The sequence below is a fragment of the Hoplias malabaricus genome, chromosome 10, assembly GCF_029633855.1.
Source record: "Hoplias malabaricus isolate fHopMal1 chromosome 10, fHopMal1.hap1, whole genome shotgun sequence".
Lineage (NCBI taxonomy): Eukaryota > Metazoa > Chordata > Actinopteri > Characiformes > Erythrinidae > Hoplias > Hoplias malabaricus.
The window spans coordinates 22,929,096-22,953,809 of record NC_089809.1 but is presented as its reverse complement, the minus strand read 5'-3'; the positions used below and the strand labels follow the sequence as shown (position 1 = coordinate 22,953,809).

At 38.9% G+C, this 24,714-nt stretch overlaps 1 long non-coding RNA gene across 1 annotated transcript in view; it reads right to left on the bottom strand.

The window, feature by feature from the left end:
• Positions 1-24,714, bottom strand: part of LOC136708748 (uncharacterized) — a 92,299-nt gene that overhangs the window by 50,680 nt on the left and 16,905 nt on the right. The window contains exon 2 of the long non-coding RNA XR_010804378.1: positions 2,968-3,045. This is a non-coding gene — a long non-coding RNA (uncharacterized lncRNA). The remainder of the gene's footprint in view (positions 1-2,967; positions 3,046-24,714) is intronic.

Below are 24,714 nucleotides of genomic sequence, written 5' to 3'. Positions count from 1 at the left end.
TCCTTGCCACTGTCGCCCCTGGCTTGATCACCTGGGTGTTTTACATTTCATGTTAAAACTTTTGTCATTGCTGGAATTCTGTGAAGCTGCTTTGTGACAACATCAGTTTTGATTTGATTTGTCTTGACTTTTTGGGTAAGGGTCATAGCGTTTTCTGATTTTTTCCCTGAATTTTAATCTTTCCAATTTTCCACCAATCTCTAGTCAATCACAGATTAAAGATTTCATAAATAAGCTGAACATTCACTTTACTCCAGGCTTTTCAGAATGAAAGAAAACAGCCCCGCGTGGCAGTGAATATACATTGGGTAAATCTCTCTGTCTGTACATCTAAGCTATAAATCCCACAGCCCAACTGACTCGGTAATGATTGGCTGGAACATGGAGCTTCTGAATAATAATCTGAAAGATTCGCTTGTTTATCCTCAAGGATGAGACCACAAATTTGCTTGTCCAAGTAATAGATGGAGTTTGGTAGGAGACAAAGAATTTAGTGGATGCCAAGTGCATGAATTTTAATATGTTGTATCCAATAAATCCTATTGTATAAGTCCTGTTATTCTACTAAACCCATATGTGATTTCCCTGCATATCAATAGCATAAGTTAGTGTTCACAGATCATAAGTTCACATATCAATAGCATAAGTTAGTGTTGCACCGATACCGATACACTATTCCCTACATGTAGTAAACAGGGCACTTTTTCGGGACACACCTCATGAAGCAGCCTGACGCTCATGCTAGATGCTGCTCAATTTAAAGTTGGGGCAGATTAAAAACAGACTGGGTATTTCACACTACACAACTGTTTTTGTCGATTTTAGAGACTTGAAATATATCACACATAATACACGCCTGGGGATAACACACTACACAACCCCAAACTCCCCAACCAAACATGCAACTTTTCTTAGCGACATAGATAAATACGGAGGTACAACTTGCTGTGGTTATTGTTTGTGCTGCTATTTGTGTTGAACCCAGAAAGAAAAAAACTAATATTAACAACATAAACAAGTATAAATGTTTTTAGGTCGTGAATGGGAAAACAGTCAGTGCGGTCTCTACACACTGCAGCAGAAGCTGGAGATTAGTAGAATAGCACATAGTTGCGGCTACATTCGACCTTAAACAGCGGCATAGTGTACACGTGTTGCATCATTTAAGGTGGAATGGAAAATTAGAATTCATTTGGAATAAAGGCTGTAACAGAGTGTTTTGTGGCACACCATGTTCTCCTACAGGTAATACTCATTATTTGGGGACATATGCATCCAGCACTATGTAATATAATGTAGTTTTTCATAGTTTTACCATTTAATCCGTCCTCCACTGCATGCACCTGTGTTTATTTTCTGTTCTCACTACCCATTGAAGAGACTCATTCAGCCTTGAGTTTGTGGAGAGTTTACAATTTCAGGTAAAAAGAAAATCAAATGTTTGATATGCTACGACTGGTCTGAAATGTGATTTTGATGCAAAAGTATATAAAATCGGGCTAAAAGTTGTGTAGTCTAATCCCAGCTTAAAGCATGCCAAAGAATATTGACTTCATTCAAGCACCACAAAGAAGCACGCTAACACAGGTCAGCAGCAGTCGTTAGAAAGTGCATTTCACAGTTATGACAAATATTCTCATAACAGTGTAAAAAGCTGTTCAGTCCGGCTATACTATGTCTTCCAACTTGTACTTGTTACTGCATTGTGGAAATATTTATTTTTTCATGGCCCTGAAAATTTTTTATGTGCTTTTAATAAAGAAGTAAATGTTGTTCATTCAAGCTTATTATATATTATTAGCGATACAGAACCCTGCTTTAATAAAATAAATCTGTAAGTATAGCAATATAAATATCTGGATTTATAGGCATCTGTCTAGTAGTTAAGATAGATAGAGATACTCTGTATCGGCAGATAATTGAACATGAAATATCAGTATTGGTAGGGAAAAAGTGGTATCAGTGCATCCCTAGCATAAGCTATGGAATGTTAAGACATGGAATAATATTTAATGTATTCATATGAAGAGTAGCAGGAATAAAAATAGACAACAAACTAAAATGTATTGCAAATGTAACAATCATATTAGAAACTGAATTCCATCTTCAACAGATTTAAAAATATATCACCATTTTCTTAAGATTTTTTTTACAAAACAAGTACTAAATCAAGGTAAAAAGTGCAGTCATGTCCCCCAAGGTGTCTTCCACAGCAGAACTTAAAACTGTAATTCTTCACCGCTGGGCATACATTCCGACTTTTAATGCAAAACAGCATGGCAGAGGGAAGGAATACATGATGAAACTTACAGAAATTAACACCCATATACTCACTTTATTGTGAAGTGCAAACTAATGATAATTAACTGATAAAAGCTTGCAAGCCCATTATCATCTTCTCCCCGTACGTATGCCCACCATCAGATGTTTTATGTGTCAGACAATAGCAGATATTGCATGACTCTACCCTACTCTTGAGTTGAGACTTTCAAATATTAATTTAATATGAGGCTTTATTAAGTCCCTTAATGCTGCAAAATGCAATTACCATTCTAATAATTTGCCACTTATTTGCCGTATGTTGATGTGAAGAATTGAGTGTAATGAATTGTGAATATGTGGATGTTAATTAAAAGATAAGTGTTATGGCAGGGAGCTGAAACCCCCTGTATGTGAGTTTAATGTCAGAATGACTGCTCTCTCCACATGTGCCTGCACCAGAAGTGAGAGGAAAGGGATGCTGGGATGGGTGGATGAATGCATGGAAGGAAGAGTGAAATGGGTGAAGGGTAGGAGAATGGAGAATAGATGGAGGCATGATGAGAAAAGTGAAAATATGTAATGTGCTAGCAGAGATCAAAGTATGCATGTGTGCATATGAGCATGTTTGACATGTTTGCAGTGTTATGTCAGTGAGAAGCAGACCCTCATTTTTGTGCTCACTGAGATAAAACAAAAAAGAATCACCTGTAGGCTGACATCTGTTTCACTGGCTCAGAGCACAGCTCAGCACACACAGACATGCACGTCTGCTCAGCTCACCCCCTGTGACACACACAAAGTAATATTTTAGCTTTAAGTAAATGAATGCATTTTCTAGACTCAAAACACACTGGATTTTCAGTAGGAAGGCAAAGTGAAGAATGTCAGCTTTAATATATTCACTGGACAAATTTACAATACAGGGTCCCTTATGTGGGGAGGGGGCCGAAACTAATGGTGCAAATTAACAGCACATTGTGTGTTTTGTAGTTCATTGCAAGTCCAATGCATGCTGGTGCCATAAATCTGAAGCACTGATATCATCAATCTTTGAAAATCTTCCCTGTTGAATCTCTGCCAGACTGAAATTCAGAGATTTTTTGCATACACTATTGCTTTTTGAATTAGACTCCTTTGTTTCCCAAGTGACACAATGTACAACAGATTGGTGTATGTGTCAATTGACATTCCAATAAATCCTTGACTGTCATTCAGTAGTATGGTCTTGTGTGGTCAATCTGACTGTTTAGAATTGATCAGCTCTCTGCCGTGCTCATGACTATAATGGAAATTATTTATAAGTCAAAAGCCACATAAAAAGCATGCAACAACAAACCAGAACACTTCTGAGCAGCCAACTCTTTAATTACTGTTGGAAAAAAGACATTGTCCAATCCCATAGAGAGCCCTCTTCTCTTTGTACATATACATGCAGTGACACACACACACACACACGAACATACAGAGGGCACAGGCTGACTCATGATGCAGATGTCTCATTGTGTCTGTAGGCATATTTCCATTTTTTGAATGTATGCGTGTCAGCAAATTGATATTTATCTCATTTGTCTCCTGCAGTGGAGAACGACTGGTGTTCCATCTCATAAATGAAATTACAGTGCTGCTGGTTAATGAGAAAACTGACTGTGCTGTGTGATCAAGTACTGGCGGAAGCTCATCAGCACCATTCCCTCCATCTCTCTAATGCTCCGCTGGGATTGGACAATGAGAAACAGAGGATGCCTGGAGACAGTTACCCACGACTGATGTGCCATTATAATCTGAAGAAAGGTGTCTTCTTCACACTGAGGCTTTGATGTCACTGACGTGTGTTCTACAACAAAAATAGCACAACAGTGGAAGTACTGAAAAGGGAAGAAATCGAAGCGTAAATGAAACAAACACGTCTTGCAGGTCGATCTGAAGGGGAGGACTAGTTATTATAAGGAAGAGAAGTGTTTGGCTGCTTCTGAGCTAATCATAGCCAACAGTGTGGTAATATGGGTCCAGTCCCTTGAGATTCAGCCCTGGCTCTTGTAATCCGTATTAAGACCCACAGGAAGCCCACAATCCTGTAGAAAAAAAAATCACTTTCTCTAAAAGGTCATGAGTCAAGGGCTACACCAACCATCAGCCACACTGTCAAAGACAAAAATAATGGAGCACCAACTTTGTGTGTGTGTGTGTGTGTGTGTGTGTGTGTGTGTGTGTGTGTGTGTGGGTGTGTGTGGGTGTGTGTGGGTGTGTGGGTGTGGGTGGGTGGGTGTGTGGGTGTGGGTGGGTGGGTGGGTGGGGGGAAGGGGAATTATCCCATTCCTTGTTCATTTACATGTACTAGTAATCGCAAACGAGGCTCCGATACCAACATCTGATAACTTGTGCGTAATGTACGTTTCTGTGCTAATGAGCATACAACTCAAAATATCACCGATCTGGAATTATGTCACAATCAGTGATGACAACCCAAGCAAATTGGACTGCAGGAGAACCTGAGAGCAGTGAACAAGGTGTGTTTTTCTTCACTCGAAGTGTATTTTCCTCCCAGGAAATGTTTTCCCGTTTGCGAGAGCACTGTTCATTGCCTGACGTGGTTTATCCTCAAACTAAATTATTTCATGAATTTTGAACCGGATCCAACGTCATAGATCAGCCTGCTACTCTTGAATGAACACTGCCAATAAACAAACCTTCCCAAGTGCAGAACTTCCCAGCCGTTATCGTATAACAGAAACCATCTTACCAAAGATGCACAGCATTGCTTGTTGCATATATATATATATATATATAGATAGATAGATAGATAGATAGATAGATAGATACTTTATTGATCACAAAGGGAAATTCACATTATTGGTGGTGTAATGTGGGAAAATGGTAAATAAAAATGGACAGTTTCAGAAATGAAAAATAAAGTTTTTAATTAAACAAATATATTTTAATTAATGACTATACTATTACGCATTGCTCCTGAGTGCTTAATTCTAAGTATCGGCATCGGCATTGTCAAGTACAAAAATACACATATTTGTAGTCATACCCTGTTTGAAAAAAATGGTATGTATGCACCACTAAAAAAAATTATTTTGTCTCTATATAGACTCAGTACTTACAATAACATTTACTGCAGCATTATACAAAAAAAAAAAAAAAAAAAATATATATATATATATATATATAGCCCTGTGAAGGACTGGCGCCCCCTCAAGGGTGTATTCCCGCCTTGCACCCAATGATTCCAGGTAGGCTCTGGACCCACCGCGACCCTGAACTGGGTTACAGATAATGAATGAATGTATATATATATATATATATATATATATATATATATATGTATAAAATATCATAAAATTGTAGAACTACAAATGCACCTTAATCTTAATGTTAACTAGACTGTATGTACAAATGAATCCAGTCATCCATGGCTATTTTGAGGGGCATTCGTTGTGGACACAGACATTCCAATAACACATTAACATGCATCCAATAACATGCTTATAGCATGTGTGTATATAGCATTGTAAATAGCATGGAACACTCTGAAGCATCCACACAAGTCTAAGATCACTATCCGTAATGCTTTTAGGGGTTGAGCTTGAGTGCCTTTGTGATACAGAGCTGTTACTCCAGCAGATGAAGGGACACACTGTCTATCAATGCTTATTAATATAAGGGAAGGGGCTAGTGAACAAGGGCAAGTGCAGGCAAGAGAGAAAGAGAGAAAGAAAAGATGAGGAAAAATGGATTCAGCAGTTTGGGCTGTAATCTGCTGTGCTTTAGTGACACGCTGGGTTTTGGCTGGTGTGAGTGAGGGAGGGAAACAGTGAGTAATGTGAACAGTATGATCATGTTTCAGTGCATGTTTCTCTGCTGGCATGGCGAGCTGGGCTTTGGCTGCTGGCGCGCACACTGACAGCAAAAGAAAGTGTGCATATCTACCACTCTAATCTCATAACACCTCTTACCAGAGACATCACAGTCTCATTTAACACACAAACACACACATACACAAGAACACACTATCTCACCCAAGCCTCCCACACACCTTGGAACTCTGCCTTATACATACCAATATTTCATAAAGCTCAACAACCCACCGCATCTCATAAATCTGTTTTCTAAAAAACAAAAACATGAAAAAGGCAGAGTCGGGTTGCCTTGTTTTACAATAAGCTCATAGTCATCCGTCCTAATCGAACAGCACTAGTCAAACGGTCAACAGCCATCTGTACCAAAGATGCTTAATATTACCATCCAAAATAAAAACAGAGCTTCACGAAACATAAAATTGTATTGAATATTTTATTCAGTAGTTGCATACAATAGAGCTACATTACTGACAAATCTGCCTACAGACATTCACTCTGCACAAATTCTCCACCACAGTACATTAATAACTTTTATCACTTGCCGATTCCCACAGCTACTGCAATAGCCTTCTGTTCGCAACCAAATTCACTTTCCACATTTCATTACCTCTATTTAAGATACTCCACAAGAATGTCATTCCCTCCCTCCCTTACTTCCATCTGATGGATTCTTTAGCCTGGAGCTCAGTGCGCTCATTACGAATAGTTTTGAGAATGGCCAGGCAGATGCTGGCTCTTCGTGTGGAATACGACTGTCAGTCACAGCTCAGATCTGGCTGACACTGTAAATAAAAACAAGCTCTGCAGCCTGATACGGAAATTTCATCCAAATGCTTACCTCGCAGACAGACACAAGACTGGACCCAACAATGATCCACATGGCGTGCATTAACACCAAAGACACACCACCCACATTTGAAGGATAGGCCTGAGCTAAAAGATGTCAGACCAGATGTCTCGATCGCGCCAGCAAAGCGCTTTCCAGGAGGTGATTCTTTCTGACTATCTGTAAGCAAAAGAACATAAAAGCGCTCCAGATGGCTTTGGATTTCCACACTGCTCTCATTAGTCTTTTAATCATTGCTGGATTTCGATGCTGAGAGTCTGGAGAGTTCAGGGCTGGCCAGAGGGCATCCAACACCACCGCCTGACCCACTGCAGAGCAGATGGAGAGACAACAGAGTTAAACCAAGTTTACTTACAAAAATCTGTAGCTTCCTCTACTGCATTTACAACGGTGTGTCATCACGCATGCTGGAAATGTAAATCTTCTTATTTTTCTCATTTTTAGAATTATTTGGAATTAGTACAGTCACACCAAACGGCTTTCAATTCACCATTCACACTTTTCTCACATTTACAGAGTAGTAACACACAGGTTTGTGCAGCGCTGCAGTGAAACCAGTGGGAAAACACTATAGGGTTGGGATGAGAAATCTGTGAGAAGGTGTTCATAATATGTCAGGCTGGTAGCGTCATGCACTTTAAAATGAAAAAACATACCCAAAATCATATTTTCCCACAGAATAAGTCCTGGTTATTTCAGTAAATTAACCACCCCAACAACATGTACAGGTGAGCAATTTGAGTGTTATGTTACTGTGAAAAATAAAGTCACATAGGGCTGGACAATATGGCCAAAAATGTATATCACAATATATTTCTTAATTTGGGTCGATATGATATAATGCCGATAATATGAACAGTATAAAATCCATTGAAAAACGTACACGAACAAAGACGAAAAATGACTTCACCCTCAAACAAACGTATTGGCTCTGTCAGTATTATTTTAAACTAAATGTTTAAAATGAGTGCTGAACTGACGACAGTGCCCTGTAATGAACTTCAACCAGTGACAGAAACTGTAAATAATGTATACTGAAATACTGATATTGTGTTTAAATATCATTGTTATTGAAACTTTACTGTGATATATATTGATATTGAATTATTGTCCAGCCTTAATGTCATAATGTATATTTCACAGGTTTTGTCCACACTTGTAAATCACTGCATGCTTGTAAAAGCTGTAAAACAGCCCAAAGATTCAAAACAATTAACAGTTTCCAATACATGTTATTTCTTAAATAATTTGCTTACACAAATGTGTTCCATTTAATTAGGCTCTGTGGTTTTGTTCAATTAAATTAGATTGTAAACCTTAAAATAGTACTTTGCACATTTTATATCTTTAGGCATTGAGAGGTCTTTAGTACTCAACTTTTTAATGAATGGTTTATAAATATATGACTGCAAACAATTTTAAAGTTTAAAGAAATATCCAAATCAGAAAGTACCTTACCAAGTTTTACAGTTTTAAAGAAGTTTTATCCAAACATACAAATCTAAGCCAAGAACCACTGAGCAACCTTTTATTTTTCAGCGTGTGCAATCCTCATTCAGGAAGCACTCAGAATCTCTGCACTGCTGCAATCACCCAGCACATGTGTCTGGAAATTGGAAATTCATAACCATGGCTTTGGCAGCCATATTGGAAGATTAGATGTCAGGGTGGACAACTTCCACTGTCAATTTGAATGCTTGTTGCACTAATGTTGCCCACTGAATTCAAATTTTTATAAAATGTCCAACAAAGTGAGGATAAAAATCTGATTCCTCACATTCATTTCACTTGCCAATCACTCACTCTGCTGTTTAATTATACCCACTACTGACCATTTTCTTTGAACAAAGAGGATGGAGAAAGAGAACATAGACCTTCCTCTCAGTTTCTGTGTGGCACTTATGAATGCTGTAAGCAGATTGTTGGGAGCTCTACTGATTTATTAAGAACTGCAGAGACATCTAATTCTAATAGCACCTGTGTTTCATCTGGATGAACATGCTGTTATTAGGGAGACAAACCCACCCTATCGTACACATGCTGAGAGTACTTTAAGGAAGTGTTCCAAGAAAAAAAATTTGTTGATGTTTCAGGTAAGCTCATAAGTAGTGATGTCCCAATCAAGTTTTTTTTTGTCCCGATCCAGATCAGTGTTTTTTTTTTTATATTGAGTATCTAAGTATTCGATACTTATAATTTCCTAGATAGTGCAGTGCTACACAGTGCACACTTCAAGTATATTATATGTATTAAAATGAAGTATATCTGCTTGTGTAGCATCGTGTCTCAAACCATCTGTCTCAACAGTCTTACCTCAAAAATATGGGATAAAACGTGTTACGACCCAGTCTAGGGTTGAGCCGTAACAGAATGAGGAATGGGTTGAAATTAATATATATGAAGGGAAAAACTGTAACAGATGTAAATGGTGAAACAAAAAGGACACAAACGGAAACACAGAATGGATAATGAATAGAATATATTTTGTGGTTGGGATATTTACAATGAAACCAAACACCAGTGAACTTCAGGCTGGCCTTTAGCCGACAAAAACAACAAACAAACACCCCTCCTAACTGACCCACAAACAGCTCTAACTTACCTAAGTGTAAACAAAAGGAAACAAAAGACAACACCTTACCTTCCTCCCTGTCTATCCACAAAAACACACACAAAACCCACTCCCAAAACAAATGGCAGCCAACCCTACTCTGGTGAAATATATACACAAAATTTACAAAAGATAGATCTAGCATCAGTATTCAAACAGGGCAAAAAACAAACTCGTAGTCGAAATAGGAATGGATCAAAGTCAAAACCAGGCAAACAGAATTCAATATACACAATACAAATCACGGCACAAAACAAAGCTTCCTAACAGTGTACACAGAGACATATTTATGATTCCCGCCGGGATGACGTAGACGGAAATGGTGACAGACAAACACATGGACTGGATGGTGGACCGGACTCAGGACGACGAACAAATACACGAACTGGAACATGGAATGAACTCTAGACGGGTGAACAAACATGGACTGGAACAGATTGCAGAACCTATACATTTACAGAGATAGTGAGAGAGAGAGAAAACACACACATACACAGCGCAGCGTAACAAACGCGTCCCAGCTCTGAATCCGACTTGCGGGAATGTGTATTTGTGCGGAGCATCCAGAAAGGAGAGTGTTCGCGAACGTGAGATTAACTCTCACTGGGTGGGCAAGGCCCACTTATACAGAAATACAGACCGATGAATACAGAAAGTGAAGACATGATGATGCCTTACTACAGTGTCCAGCAGAGTCCAATCACAAAAATATTTACAAAGTGTGTTACAGGAGGAAAAGTGAGTATGAGCCTGCTGCCTAGAGAAAACAGAGTACCGAACTTAAGATCAAGCTTAATAAATCCAATACAGATCACTAAAATAAACCTGTGAACGGACCTGATATCAATCATTAAAATCAAATCAAATCAGACATCCCTACTCAGAAGGCATTTTTAATATCAGCTTAAAACATGAGAGCATTATATGGCTTTCTTTAAACAAATACAGCAATTTAAAATAATCAATAAAGGGTTAGTCTCTAAAATTTAAATCAGACTTGACTGACAACTAAGATGAATTCTGTCAGTGTGTAATTACATTGTCATTAATAATAAAAATGACAAAGTGGCTGTTAATGTGGACATCAAATTAAAATAATATTTTTTCATTAAAAGGGGATTTACACCTTAATCTAGGAGCTTTATATTCTGGCCTAGGTTGCTCTCAGATTAGCTCTGCAATACCTTACTGCTCTCCTGAGATAGGCAGCTGGAGGAAGGCAATTTATTGATTCTGCTTATTCTGTGCAATTCTTTAAGAACTCAGCATTCAAGGTCATACGTTTTGTTTAGTGAATAAATAAGACCACCGGCTTCCTCCGGGTTTAATCTCTTTCTTTCCTTTACATTTTCCATTAGGTCTGTATAATGTATGAAAAGTGGAGCGGCTCAGTGTCTCTCCAGACCTCTTTATTCATTCACAGGAGGACAAACGTCTACAGTTTGCTCTGGCTGAGTCAGCAAACTCTAGGTAAATAACTGACTTTCAATCCGGAGTGCCATTGTAATAACCAGACAGAGTTCCCTACAGGTGTTTCATCTCCTCCTGCTCCAGCCTTCCAGAACTTGGCAGAAATTACAAGCTAGAGGACACACTGAGGGCAGGTGTGAATGATGTGTCCTCCTGTATCACTTAAAACCCTTTCTCATTTTCACACTATATTACACTGGAACCTCCAGAACTGGGAAGGTTTGCTGCAGCAGGTACAGCCATTACAGGCCAGCTTCTGTTTGTCTTTCAAGTAAAGTCAACCTTAAAAATTAAAACCTGTTTTACCTTAAATGTTTATGCACAACATCATTTAAGGGACACATGTTCTTGTTCTCAGGTCATACAAGACTAAAATTGAATGATTTATGCTTGGCTCGAAAAAATGTATTAAGATTCTTAATTACGAGGAAGTGCTGCAAAGCTCCAGTTCATTTTGCCAGCTTTATACCGCGAATTAGTGCACCTTCACCAAGCTCTTGTTAAGTCGTGTGTACTCTCTGCCCTTATGCATGAGTTAGTGAGCGGAGCCGAGCTTGGAGCTGCAACGCATCCGTAAAACAGGCATGGAATGTGGAACAAACCCCCCCCACACCCAAATATTGGCAGAATAGATTAAGTTCAATATGATGAAGTTCAGTAGCCCTAAAAGTGGCATTTGAGACAGCAGCAACACCAGTGTAAATCTGCATATATCTGCAGGAGGTTATATGTTCTTTACTGTTTATTTATTGTACACTAGCAGTTAACATTAGCCGTGGACATTTATTGTTCACTAGCAGTCACATCTCACAAAAACAGATCTGGTATCTGTTATTAAAAAAAATACTATTTATAAAATAATATACTATGCCTGATTACACTGCTGAATCAATGCCCATACACACTTTCAAATTTTTTCCATTAAAAAATACTTCAGGACCAAAGAAACCAAAAGTGTGGTACCTTTATTTTTAAGAGTAAGCTTTCCTGATTCCTGCCACTGGCATCCCATGTGTCAGATCAATGCACAAACATGATTATAGATCCTGCGATGACAGAGATGAATAACAGGAGCAAAGACACTGCTGCACTGCCTCAGCTTGAAATGCACAGCCACACCCTGTTTGAAGGACATCTATAGGTACAATGCAGTAACCAACTGCAGTAATTAGGCATGGGCTGTTTACTACTACTGACCTCCCTTAGCTTTTCATACCCTATGTGCAGAATCTACAACATTTAAATTAGCTGAATGTAATGAATAGCCTAATTTGCTTAGGAGCTGTAAAGAATGGCTCAATTACTGGGTGATTGTAACTCTTGCATGAGCTTGCTAAGAAGTTTTTTTTTTCCTGAAGGAGATCTATATTTGTTTTGGAACTATAAATGAATGACTCAATTACCGGGGGACTGTAAGCAACTCTTGCAAAAGCTTGCGGAGATGTAGGCAGTGCCGGGGCAGCTGGCAGAATAATATGGATCCGTAAAATTCTTGACAAGTTCATCATCATGTCTAGAACATCACTCTCTATGCATCACTGGCTCCTGAATAAATCAATGGTGTACAGCACAAGCCATTTTCTAGAATGGAGATTGTCCTAAAAGGCCACCTTTGTTGTAGAAGAGTATAATTTTGTAGACAGCCATAAATTTAAGTACTTGCCCTTTAAGATGATCATTTCATCTGTCCAAGATAATGTCTCCACTGTCTGTTTGCAACCTGGTTAAGGCCCACATGGCTCATAACTCTTAGAAAGACAGCTAGCCCTCAGCATAGCCTTTAACAAGAGAATCAATGTGCATGAGAGGAAGGCTCTAGGGCAAAAGTGTTCTTAATTGATTAGTAAAAGCCACAGACAGACCTTGGGGAACAGGATCTAGCGCACAGAGAAAAAGTTGCCCTGACTTTCATGCCTCAGTCAGAATTCATCGGAGACTGGAGAATAATGCGGTGATCATTCGATATCAGCCCTGACAGCAGTTCTACCACTGCTGGCACATTTCTTTTATTTCCCCTTCTTTATTTGGATGAAATATGACTGGTAAACATGTTTGTTCAAAAACATTACCCTTAATGGAAAACAATATATTTGCCTCCAATTTGGACAGCAGTAGTAAAGTGTCATGAGTTAGATATAAATGCCTGTTCCATTTTCCAGGCTGTAGGTACTCACCAGCCTTTTCCCCCTCAGAGTTTGAGTGCCATTTTGCACATTAATTGAACAGCCCACCTCTCACTAATGCAATGGCCATCTATCACCGTTTGCGTCGCCGCTGCAGTGTCCTTTCCCCTGACTTTGAGAAGGCACTCCATCTTATTTGTTTGTGCCTTGACACAGGTGTGATGCACTCCTGAAGCAGAGGCAGGAAGTAGTGCAGTTCCATTACAAAGGCTTTGAATAATGCAGATACAATGGCACACACTGTGCCACCATACGCGCAACTGTTGGATAATTACTACTCTCGATCATTGTTCATGGCTAATAACACCCCACTAATGATGTGCAGAGGGAGAAATGTTTTTTGCCATGTCCGCATCACCCTAGATCTATAACACCCAGCCTTAATTATCATTTCTTTTCAGTATCCACAGAGTTGCAGACTGGCACCATATATTTTCAACCAGCTGTCCACCGGACCTCCCAGCCCACCCCACACCCCTCACCTATATTCATTTCTCAAGCCTCAGGCACTCCTCATATAGGCAGCCAGTTTTTGAAAAATTAAACCAGTCCATCAAAAGCCGGGGCTTTGGTGTGTACAGTAGTCATTTCAATATGCATTCCTAACTCACACTATATTCAAACTCCATTTGCAAACGTATCACTAGCAATTATGAGAACACTCTCTGAGAGGAGTTTAGTGTGTTCTCCCAGTGTCTGTGTGGGCTTCCTCCAAGTGCTCTGTAGGTGTCAGTGTGAGTGTGTATGTGTGAGTGTCCCACATGCACCGCTAACGTGAACAGGATCAAGTAGTTGCAGAAAATTAAAGAATTAATGAATGAATAAATGAAGACTTTTGAGAACAATTTATAGTAATCAGCATAATTTTATCAATGCTGTGACTAGTACTGCAAACATAAAAATGAAACAACATTTCGTAATGCAATACACCATCAAAAAAAGCCACTGATGAGAAAAAGAATTTCTAAGTTGGAAAATCCAGAGACCTGTTTATTTATGTCCTGCACAATCATAAACTGCAAACTGATCTTATAAGGGAAGGATTTTAACATGTTTTCTTGAGTAGGTTAAGCATTTTGTGGTGATTTATGTTCACTTGATGACAGTTCTTTTAAATAAAATTCAGAGCTTAATTTTCACTACAGAGCACTAATTTAAACAAATTTCCAGGATTTGCCAGGATCTGTTCATGACACAGCAAATTAGAAAAGCACTGCACAGTGAACTGCCTGTTCCTCACCAGCACTAATGTTGTCATCTCCATCTTTTTTATTCCTGCTGAAAGATAAATCTCTTACTCTCTAAACACTAGATAATGGCATGAAAAGGGAGTGGGGGCAACTGTGGCAAGAACCATAAATGATAGAGAGCCCTGGCTAACGAATATTAGACAGCATTTACTGAAATGTACTTGGTGTTACGGAAACCTTCAATTAGATACAAGTCACCTTTTCTGTCAGCCTAATAACTTTTTTAAAAATCCATTGCATTTCGAACACAAACATACACACAACCACACGCCCTATTACACTGTGTAGGCCCATTACATCTAGGGAATATAAACACACACACACACACACACACAACCGATTAGTAGTTTTTCAAGCCCAGTTTAAATATAGCTCTATCGGCACAATGACTCAACTAGGGCAGCTAGGATTAATCTGGGTCCAGGAATCCACATTAGCCTATTAGATGGTACCCTTCAAACCACACTACATTTTCCACGGAAGACTAAGCTGATGTAATATATCAAATGCAAAGACAGAAAATAGCACACATATGGCTGTAGTTGTTCTCCCTCTCTGTGCGGGTTTCCTCCGGGTGCTTTCTTCCCACAGTTCAAAACAGGTGAATTGGCTATGCAAACTGTGCAATACCATAAAATGGACTGGGGCCCTGTCCAGGGTGTGTTCCTGACTTGTGACCAGTGATTCTGGTAGGCTCTAAACCCACTACGATATGGGAACTGGATAAAGCAGTTGCCAAAAATGAAGGAAACGAACAATGATTCAGCAAATTGCGTTGACCCACTTTTGTTTATAAATATATTTTTACTTAAATGACAAGAGGAAAATGTAGAATCACTTATATTAGCTAATCTACACAGGTTTAAGTACTTTAGTAGTCTTTGCTACATAAACTTACTCCAGTCAAACGCATACTCAAAGGAGGATAATCATGGCTGGATGCCATCAACAGTGCAACAACACTGGCACAGTCCTAAAACAAGCTAATCTATTTTGAACTTTCTACTTTAAAATGAATGTTTTTAGATGTTACAACATCTATTGGTTTTATTCAGATTTCTTAACAAATACAAAAATAAATATTTAAATGACAGACCTGAGAGACTTTTACTCTATGATTTCATCAATGTAATAAGCACCCCTGCTAGTCGATGATTTTTGCTCACTGTTCTAGTAACCTTTAATTTTTAGTGCACTTTTTTCACACCAGCTAAAACAGAATAACAATACCAGAGCTGTCTTTAAGCATCCATAGCTGTATTTTATGGAACTGTTCTGTTGTGATGTCTGCTCTCTCTGAATGCAATGCTGGTATTCATTCAGCGGTTGTTACTAGCTAGCTAATTATGAATTAATTATTAATGCAGATTTTGTTGGTTGTATCAAAAGGCAGCTACTCAACGTCCTTCAAACCAGCATCATGTATATTTGAAGCTTTATACTGTCAGTCATTACTCTGTTTTTTGCTGAATTTTCAGCCAATAATTAGTAGTCTACCATACTAACTTGATAGTAATTGGCTTAACTTACCCCGATCACCCATGATGCCTCCAAAACTCAAGAGACATGAGTGTGAGAACATGCCTGTGCTTAATTCCAAGGCATCAGATATCAACCTCCACCTCTTTCTGCACTTCCCCTAACGCAACGTCAGTGGACAGCCCATGAAACCAAAGAAGAGGGCAGACTACCCAGGTCTGTCACATCAGCTAACAAATACTGTGCCAGCTGGCAATGTGCATTTTGATGAGGGGAGAGAGGGGGCCATCCCACCCATCCAGGCAGAGCAAGGCCAAATGTGCTCACTTAGGACTCCCAGCATTACTAGTGCGATCTACAGATGATAAGGCCAACACTGGGGTTCAGTCCCCAATTCATTTATGAAATAAGTGAGCATATATACTTGACAATTTCGGGTACACTTTATTCTTGAAATATTTTTTTTTTACATTTATTAAAAGAACAAATATTAAGAGGGAAAAAATCTGATACAGTAATTTTGTTCATCTTTCAGCTAAAAGGTGCATTTTCCGTTGTGCTGTGTGTAACTGGGTTGATTTTCCTGCCTTTATCTATTCACATCTATTGCAGACCAGGTTTTTGGGCAGCTGTGAAAATTGTAAGCTATCCCTAGACTCAGAATTGGAGCATGTTTTCCCGACTCGAACATTCCCATTTTAAATGCACAAAGTACAGAAACAACTAATATATGCAATGCCTGAATGCATCACGCAGAAGAACAAGGTAATATTCACCTACAGTAGGCAGCCTGAACTACCCTGTTAAGAGAATTCTTTCTAGAGAAACAGCCATTAAAACTAAAACCAAAGACAACAACATAAACATAAATAACCTAAGACTTGCACAGCCTCATAACAGCTACACAGAGAGACCATATCATTACAATGCAATGCACCCCAAAAGGAAATTGCCTGTCACATTTTAATACATTCTTGACTTCATCATAGTAAAAACCACAGTGAGGGCACTGTATGCAGTCTTCTGTTTTTATTAGTGTCAGTGTGCAGAGGTATCCTGAGAAGGTTGGATGCAAAAGAATGATGCAACCTACCATGAATTAGAAATGCACAATCAAAACAGTGCCAATTCCTGTGCAGTAGCATGTAAAGGCTGCATTCTGTTAGTGGCCTACATCGACATTATGCTCTAAACTAGAAACTTAAGTATTTCTTTTTTTTTTTTTTTTTTTTTTGCTTCCAGGATCATGTACAAACATTTATTTAAAATGCAATATAAAAAAAAAGAATATTGTGCATGCTTTAAACTATAACAAATCTGCAATAACTACCAGTATCTTCACTGTTAATTATTTTTGTATATAATATAAACTAATTTATAATTTGGTGTTATAAATACAGCAACATGGGCTCAGGAGTACCTCAGTAAATTGTTGTCACTAAACACAGCCCATCACCGCATGCAACATGTAAAGTTGGAGAAAGCCCAAGATCAGTAATACACAGAATTGAAGCCCTCCAGGCGAAGGTTTTTTTTTTTGTTTTGTTTTTTTTGGGGGGGAGGTAAACAAACAAAGGAGTGCATCAGTGCACATGGCATGAACAATTTGCATATGTGTACCATAAATATGGAGGCATGTATATTGCCATGAAGGTGGCGTAGCTTTCTGGGACATTCAAGGTTATTTCTGCAAGAAAATGCCAAGCCTCATTCTGCATGTCCTACAACAACACATCTTCAAAGACCCAGAGGTTAGTGCACTGCCTGCAGTCCAGACCAGTCTCCTGTTGAAAATGTATAGTGCATCATGAAGAGTGAAATCTGACAACAACCACAGACTCTTAAGCAACTGAAGTCTTGTACCCATCAAGACTGGGCAAAAAAGTCCACTTACAAAAGTGCAACAATTAGTTACCTCCATTCCCAAATGGGCACGGAAGGAAAAAGGAAAGGTGATGCAACACAGTGGTAAACAGGGCTATGTCTCTGAGTGTGTTAAATGCATCAAATTAGTTACTATTTACAAAATAATTCAAGTTGGTAATTAAAATTAATTTTTTTTTTAAACTGATTTATCTTGCTAAATGTCAGGACCGGGTGGACTGACGGAGGTGAACGCACACACTATAACTTTATTGACAAAAGATAACAAAACAGACAGACTAGGATAACATCACAGGATACTTAGACAAAGACCTAGACAGGGATACTAATGCACAGAGGTATAGACAGGGATACAACAAACTTGACAAAGGAAGACCCAGACAGAAAGAGACTTGGACAGAGAGAGACTTTACAGGGAGAACTAAACAGACAAACCTAGTCAGAGAGAGCTGAACTGAGACCTAGACATTAGAGACTCAGACAGAGAGAGAAACAGACTAAACCAAACAAGTACATGAAGCACAAGGAAGGAACAGACAGACCAGACTGATATACAAAGGGAAGCAAAGCGAAAAACAGACGAGACAAACAGACTAGTGACAGACGAGCAAAAATCCAACAATGTCCAACAACCAGGAAGTCACACAAAGAAACTTAAATATACAACACAGACACAGAGGGACAGAGAGACAGATAACGAGGGGGCAGGATTACAAATGAAACACAGACACAGGACAGGGCCAGGGTGTGACACTGAATTTCAATATAATTAGTAATTTACAGATTCCAGCTTTTTTTGTATTTCACAAAAAGATTCCAACTTTTCTAGAAATGGTGTTTGTAAAATACCACAGGAAAGCATATAAGACAAACACCATACTTTTATTCAGCAGGAGAGAAAACACAACTTAAATAATAAAAGCATGCAAAGTTTAAAAGGCATATTCATAGATTTGGGGGTTTTCACCACATAAAGCAGTGTCTTTGCCGGGTTTCCTGGTCTGCAGCACTCAGGAGTATACTCTGATAAACAATAATAAAAATAAATGTATTTAAAACTCTGAGTTTTACGAAAACCAGAATAACTGCCAGAGTGTTGGTTGGAATTTGTCATACTGATGCTGTGTAATACAGTGCAGGAGTAGTGCTTGTTTATCTTGTTTCAGTGTCAGCTGAAGGTTACACACAAGGGATCTCTAACTTTCTCGCTCTCTTCTCTCCTCCTTTCACTGAGTGAATCTTCACTGTAGCTGTAGTCTTGCAATTGTGTTTTTCAAGTCACTCTGATGTGTTTCTGGCCACAAAGTGAGTGAGTGTGCTCTCTCTCCCAGGGGCAGGACTGGTGAGGCAGGGAGCATGCTAATGGAATTTACAGCACCTCCGCACTACTGTGGGAAACTAATGTGTGCATGTAGACAATGATTTAGACCATCTCCACCAGGCCTGCTTTTGCCCAGGGTGGAGAAACCACTGTGTGCTATTAAGCAATGTGCTGTACAATGTGTGCTGGTGCCCATGCTCGTTTACCCAGCACACGGCTTCAAGGGATATAGATACACAGCTTTGTACTGGAAAGAGAGACATCAACCAAGTGTTGCAAACATCAAAGTTACATGCCCCAAATTCAATACCTTGGAAGTACTATAAAACACTTAGGTGCTACTTCCAACAAATAAAAAAAAAGATTAACAGTCCATGAGGTAATTTACTATTACATTTTTTGCAGAAGAACAATTCAGAAAATCCACAACAGACTCAGTGTGTTTCAAAACACAAAGGAACCTGCTGTGAATTTACAAATGAAAGATTTTAGTTCTTTTGCCTTTTTTTTTTAGAAAGGGTCCCAATGTTTCTGGAAAATACAATAAACATTGAAAAGTATTTTATGCTAACTTATATATGTATCTGAATCCATCCATCAATCAAAGAATTCCTTTAAATCAGAGATCTCAAAGGCTGGGAGGGGGAGGAAAAAAGGCCATCCATTAAAACTAGCATTAATTCATAGTGAAAACATCCACAATAAAATGCTGAACTGAGCAGTGAACTCATGAATTAAACATGCCTGCTGTCTTAATGGCGCACTAATTTAAGACATGTCTGAATTTAAGTCTTAATCTGTATGTGAAAGGCAAACCAATGAACAATGTGCTCATCTGTAATTTTTTGTCAGGAGAGTCATTATTAAAATGTGCCTTTTTCTGCAATATAACAATGAATATAATCAGTGTTTTATTCTTCACATTTAAATTAAAGACAAATCTCGGGTCGGGTTTGAACATAACATACAGAATAAGTGGTCGTAGATACTGTCAGAAGGTTTTAAAAGAGTGACAGTTCCTCAGTCTAACTAAGCATGACTGGACCTCAAACCTAATTTGTCAAAGAACCATATTAGCTCTGCCTTGTTTGCTCTTTGTGATTGTGAGGTTCAGACTTTGCCTGCACTCTCATTTGGAGCAGGTTATGATCATTTGATCTGGGCACATTAAAGAATCCCTTGTAGTGTCCCCGTGTTATTTTATAAAGCTCCGTATGTGCCCTGAGCAGAAGCCTTAGTGATGCTAATGCCACACTCTAATGATTGTGTAATATGGAAAGCCGTGTTGTACTATGTCAAGACTGTTATTATTACAGTACCATGCAGCTTTAACACAAGGGTGTGTGCCCAGCACACAGCAATTTTCAGCTTATTTATAGTTCTAATCCAAACCATGATTCTGCACAATAGGTCAGTGGTACTAATATGAAAGTTATAAAAACATGCTTGAAACTCATCATTAAACCTTTCCCAATAAACGAAAGAAGGAAGAACAGGTCCCAGAACAATTTCTCAGAACAACTTAAATTTATTCATTCACCTTCTGCAACTGATTCACGTTGATCAGAGTCACGGTGTGGTACCACTGGGCACAAAACAGGACCACTCACTGAACAGGGTGCCATTCCATCACAGGTCACCACACACTCACAAAAGTCATTCTCTCACACACACCTGTAGACAAAATCACACAGCCAACCCACCTGCCAGCACGCATTTGTGGACTGTGGAAGGAAACCAAGGCACCTGATGGAAACCCACACAGACACAGGGAGAACACATCAAACCCCTTATAGACAGTGACTCAATGCAGGAACTGAACCCACGAACCCAGAACCATGAAACTGTGTGACAGCGACACTACCTTTATTTCCCTATGCTGCCTCCAGCACTGTGCCACAAACTTTGTGGTCAAAATTGTCCTGTTGTGGCTCATAAAATGTATAATTGCTGTTCTTTGCATGTCTTTTACAACAATATTTTAATGTAAAGAAAACCAAATTCCAAAGCATGTATATTGCCTTTAAACATGGTACTTGAGCAGCAATTCTGGCACTGGTTTAAAAAAATTTAATAAATAAAAAATAATAACATTTCACTCACACTGGTGAACATATCACTGGAAGGCTCGGGAATAATTGACTAACACTGCTAAATGACCAGTTAAACAAAGGCCTTCTTGAAAAATATGAGTAACATATTGTACATGAAACTGTAGTTGTGTTTAAGCATCAAAATCCACAAAAAATATGATGTCTAGAATGCAGTTTGTTATTTTAACCTCACTTGTTATTTTAACAAGTGGCAGATGCTAGTCTTTCAAGCAGAGGAAGCTCAATTTCGGCCTACATCATAAAATGTGTCGGTTTATTTATACTTAAATTCTACCCTCCGTTCCTTTTCAAGAAAATGATCTGTGACCCTGTCGTACCAACAAGGCGTCTTTTCCAGGGACTTGACTAGTGTCCTCTCAATGACCAGCAGAGCTAGGCTGCTTAAACGGCCTTGGCCCATGTGAAGTGTGTCCGCCTGTGAGTGCTTTGTGACGGTGGAGGGGCTCAGCAGCACCCGCTGGACAGAAACTGCGATAGAAGTCAGAAAGAGTGATAGAAGTCAGTCTCCAAACACAAGCAGCTACAAAAAAAAAAAAAAAAAACCACCAGAAATAGAAGCTCAATTTGTCGCTAGTCGTTTTTAACAAAGAAAATGCCACTAAGAGGAGTAAAGAAAGTCTATGGTTCAACTCAGAACAGAATGAAAATGTAATGCTCCCACGGATCTTTACACCAAAGGATCGCTGATTCGCTCATTTCGCTGTCAATCAAAAAGGGATTCAGCCTCAGACAGATCATCCAATCATCATGCAGAAGCTGAGCGTCCGGGCCAGCCGAGGCCAGCCCACTGCCCCATAGACCCCCAGAGACGCTGAGCGTCCGATGGGCGGGACAAAGCCCAGCACTGTTTAAAGCACTGTGAATCTGCGCGAATGATTGAGAGGAAAGCCGCGTCTTTACCAGTGATAAGAAGCTGATTCTGAACAAAATTTGAGCGCGTTGTAGTGCATATGTATTCAATGACATGTACACACAACAGTATATATTTGATCACTTATTATTTTACATTTTAGGGGAAGCTGAGCTTCCCTTGCAGTCTTAGAGCAATCGCCACTGGTTGCAACGTTTGTATCAGCTCATATGTATTCTTCCTGAGACCAGTTTGTGAAGTCTGATGTTCAGAAGAGAAACAGTACATTTTGGGCTGAATTGTCTTCCTGAAAATAATGATGCTTTGAAATGCAGGAAAATGATTCAGTTCAACATATACCTACTATACATCACATTTAACCACTTTTATATTTATTATGTGCGTTGATTTCTCCATGCAAATATGGACAAACGCAGTAAAGAAGGCTTCTCTTAGTTTATTCTTGTGTAACTGGTAATCTATACTGCCAAACTAAAATCTGCTAATCTATCTGAGCAGTATTTATTTGCTAGAAAACTAACAAACAACAAATAACACTCAACATTAGAATAAAATCAAATAAAATTTTTCCAGTAAGTGTGATATTCTGTGTGTGAATGTATTGGTTTAACATTTTCCAACTCTCCTCGTGGAGTCCGTATTATTTGAGGTTATCATCCAATACCTAGTTTTACTGATTAATAAATAATGATTTTAAATAATGTATGCTATTGTTTTAACAAATTCATGCGATCAAGGAGAATATGAACAAAACATTGCTCTTCAAACTCACTCATACCTACTACTTCATAGAAAAAAAAAAAGATCTTATATTTCTTATTTGTTATATATATCTTATATATATGTATAATTATAAACGAATGCCTTCTCAGTAAACGTGGTGCTCGTATGACGTTATATATGATATAGCCCACTCTCAAGGTACATCATGAGAATTCTTGAAAGTAGTCTACCATGTTATTCAAAGAAAAACCCGTGGTTGTGACCATATGGTTCTCAAAGAACGAAACTCAACAGTTCACCCACTGGATGCATTTTTTATGAATTTATACAAAAGAAATAAAATGCTGTTTGAACGAGATTGGCTTGTGACATGTAGGCCATACTCTAGTGCGAGTTGTGTTGTCGCATTACACTTTATACAAACATTGATTCAATATGGTAGCTGATGTGGAGGAAAAACCACGCTTTGTTAATATTGAATGTGCTGGAAGCATGCCTGGACCATCTCCACAGTGGCCTACTTGCACAGGCTTCTTCCAGAACCCAGCTGGCAGAAGGGCATGCTCAACACTTCAGAGAAATGCTTTCATTTGGAGACGGTTTGTAGCTGGCAGTTGGGCGGTCAGTAGGGGACGGGTGACCTTGCTGAAAGGAGGGAGGGATTGAATGGGTCAGGGATTTGTTGCCAGGCTTCTGCTGTGGCCTGTCAGACTGTTATCAATGCAATTGAGCATTGGGCTGCAGGGGAGATGGGTCCTGAATAAGCCACAGGAGACAGTGAGGGGACAGTGAAGAGGTGGCCTGCAGGTGACTGGAGCAGGCTGAGCTCTGTTTGTTGGCTTTCTGGCTGTCATCCATGATAATGAAGTTAAATGAGCAGAGCAAGCCCACAGAGAACGAGAGAAAAAGAGTGAAAGACAACGAAAGGATGATCATTGCTGCTGAATGAAAAAGGAGGCAGTGGACGACTCAGAGACAGGGAGAAGGTAGGGAAGAGGCAGCTCAGTCAATCAATAGCTTCTTTTCTTCTCTCTTCTCTCCTCCAGTGTCCTTCCTGCATACTCGTCTATGTCACCACACTGAAAGGAAAAGTCACCTTTATACACTTAATGGGATTTTTTCAACAATGGAAATTTGGAACACAGGAAAATGGCCTCTTTTGTTGCAGAGTTAAGTGACTTCAAGCTGAAAGTCAAGAAAGCCATTAGCGAAAGGTTGTAGAAGCCATAAAAAATCACTACAGCTGAGACTTTCCTCAATATAAAAAACAGCTCTAAAAGTTTTCAGCAATGTTTATCACAAAACAAAATACAAAGCAGTTGAGAAGGACTAGATATAATGAAAGGACACTAAAACAAGGGCACAGTTGGAAATAATGCTGAAATAGCATTGCGTGCGAATCCATGTCTTTTTATTTTCAAGCAGATATTCCCTTTGGAGAATCATTTATTTAAAATCATTTATCGCTATATGTACAATGTATTACTACAGTTTATTGCAATCTGTATTTGCCCTTGTACTCTTTAACATAACGCTGAGCCCAGTTCACTTAAGTACTAGAAACCTATATATTTAACATATGAAATCAATACCAAGTGCTTATTAACCTCTGCAAATTACTGCACAGTTTGCTGCAGGAGCTGCTCTACAAGGCTGACTTTGTTAGCTTTCCAATAAATACTAAGAACCACTATGAGTGCTAAACCTGGCCATTGCTTTTACCTTAACTGTGAAATATAAAGCCTATTTCCAGAAATTGGGATATTGTGTAAAATGCAATAAAAACAAATCTGATTTGTTAATTTTGCTGATCCATAATTAATCAAGAATGAA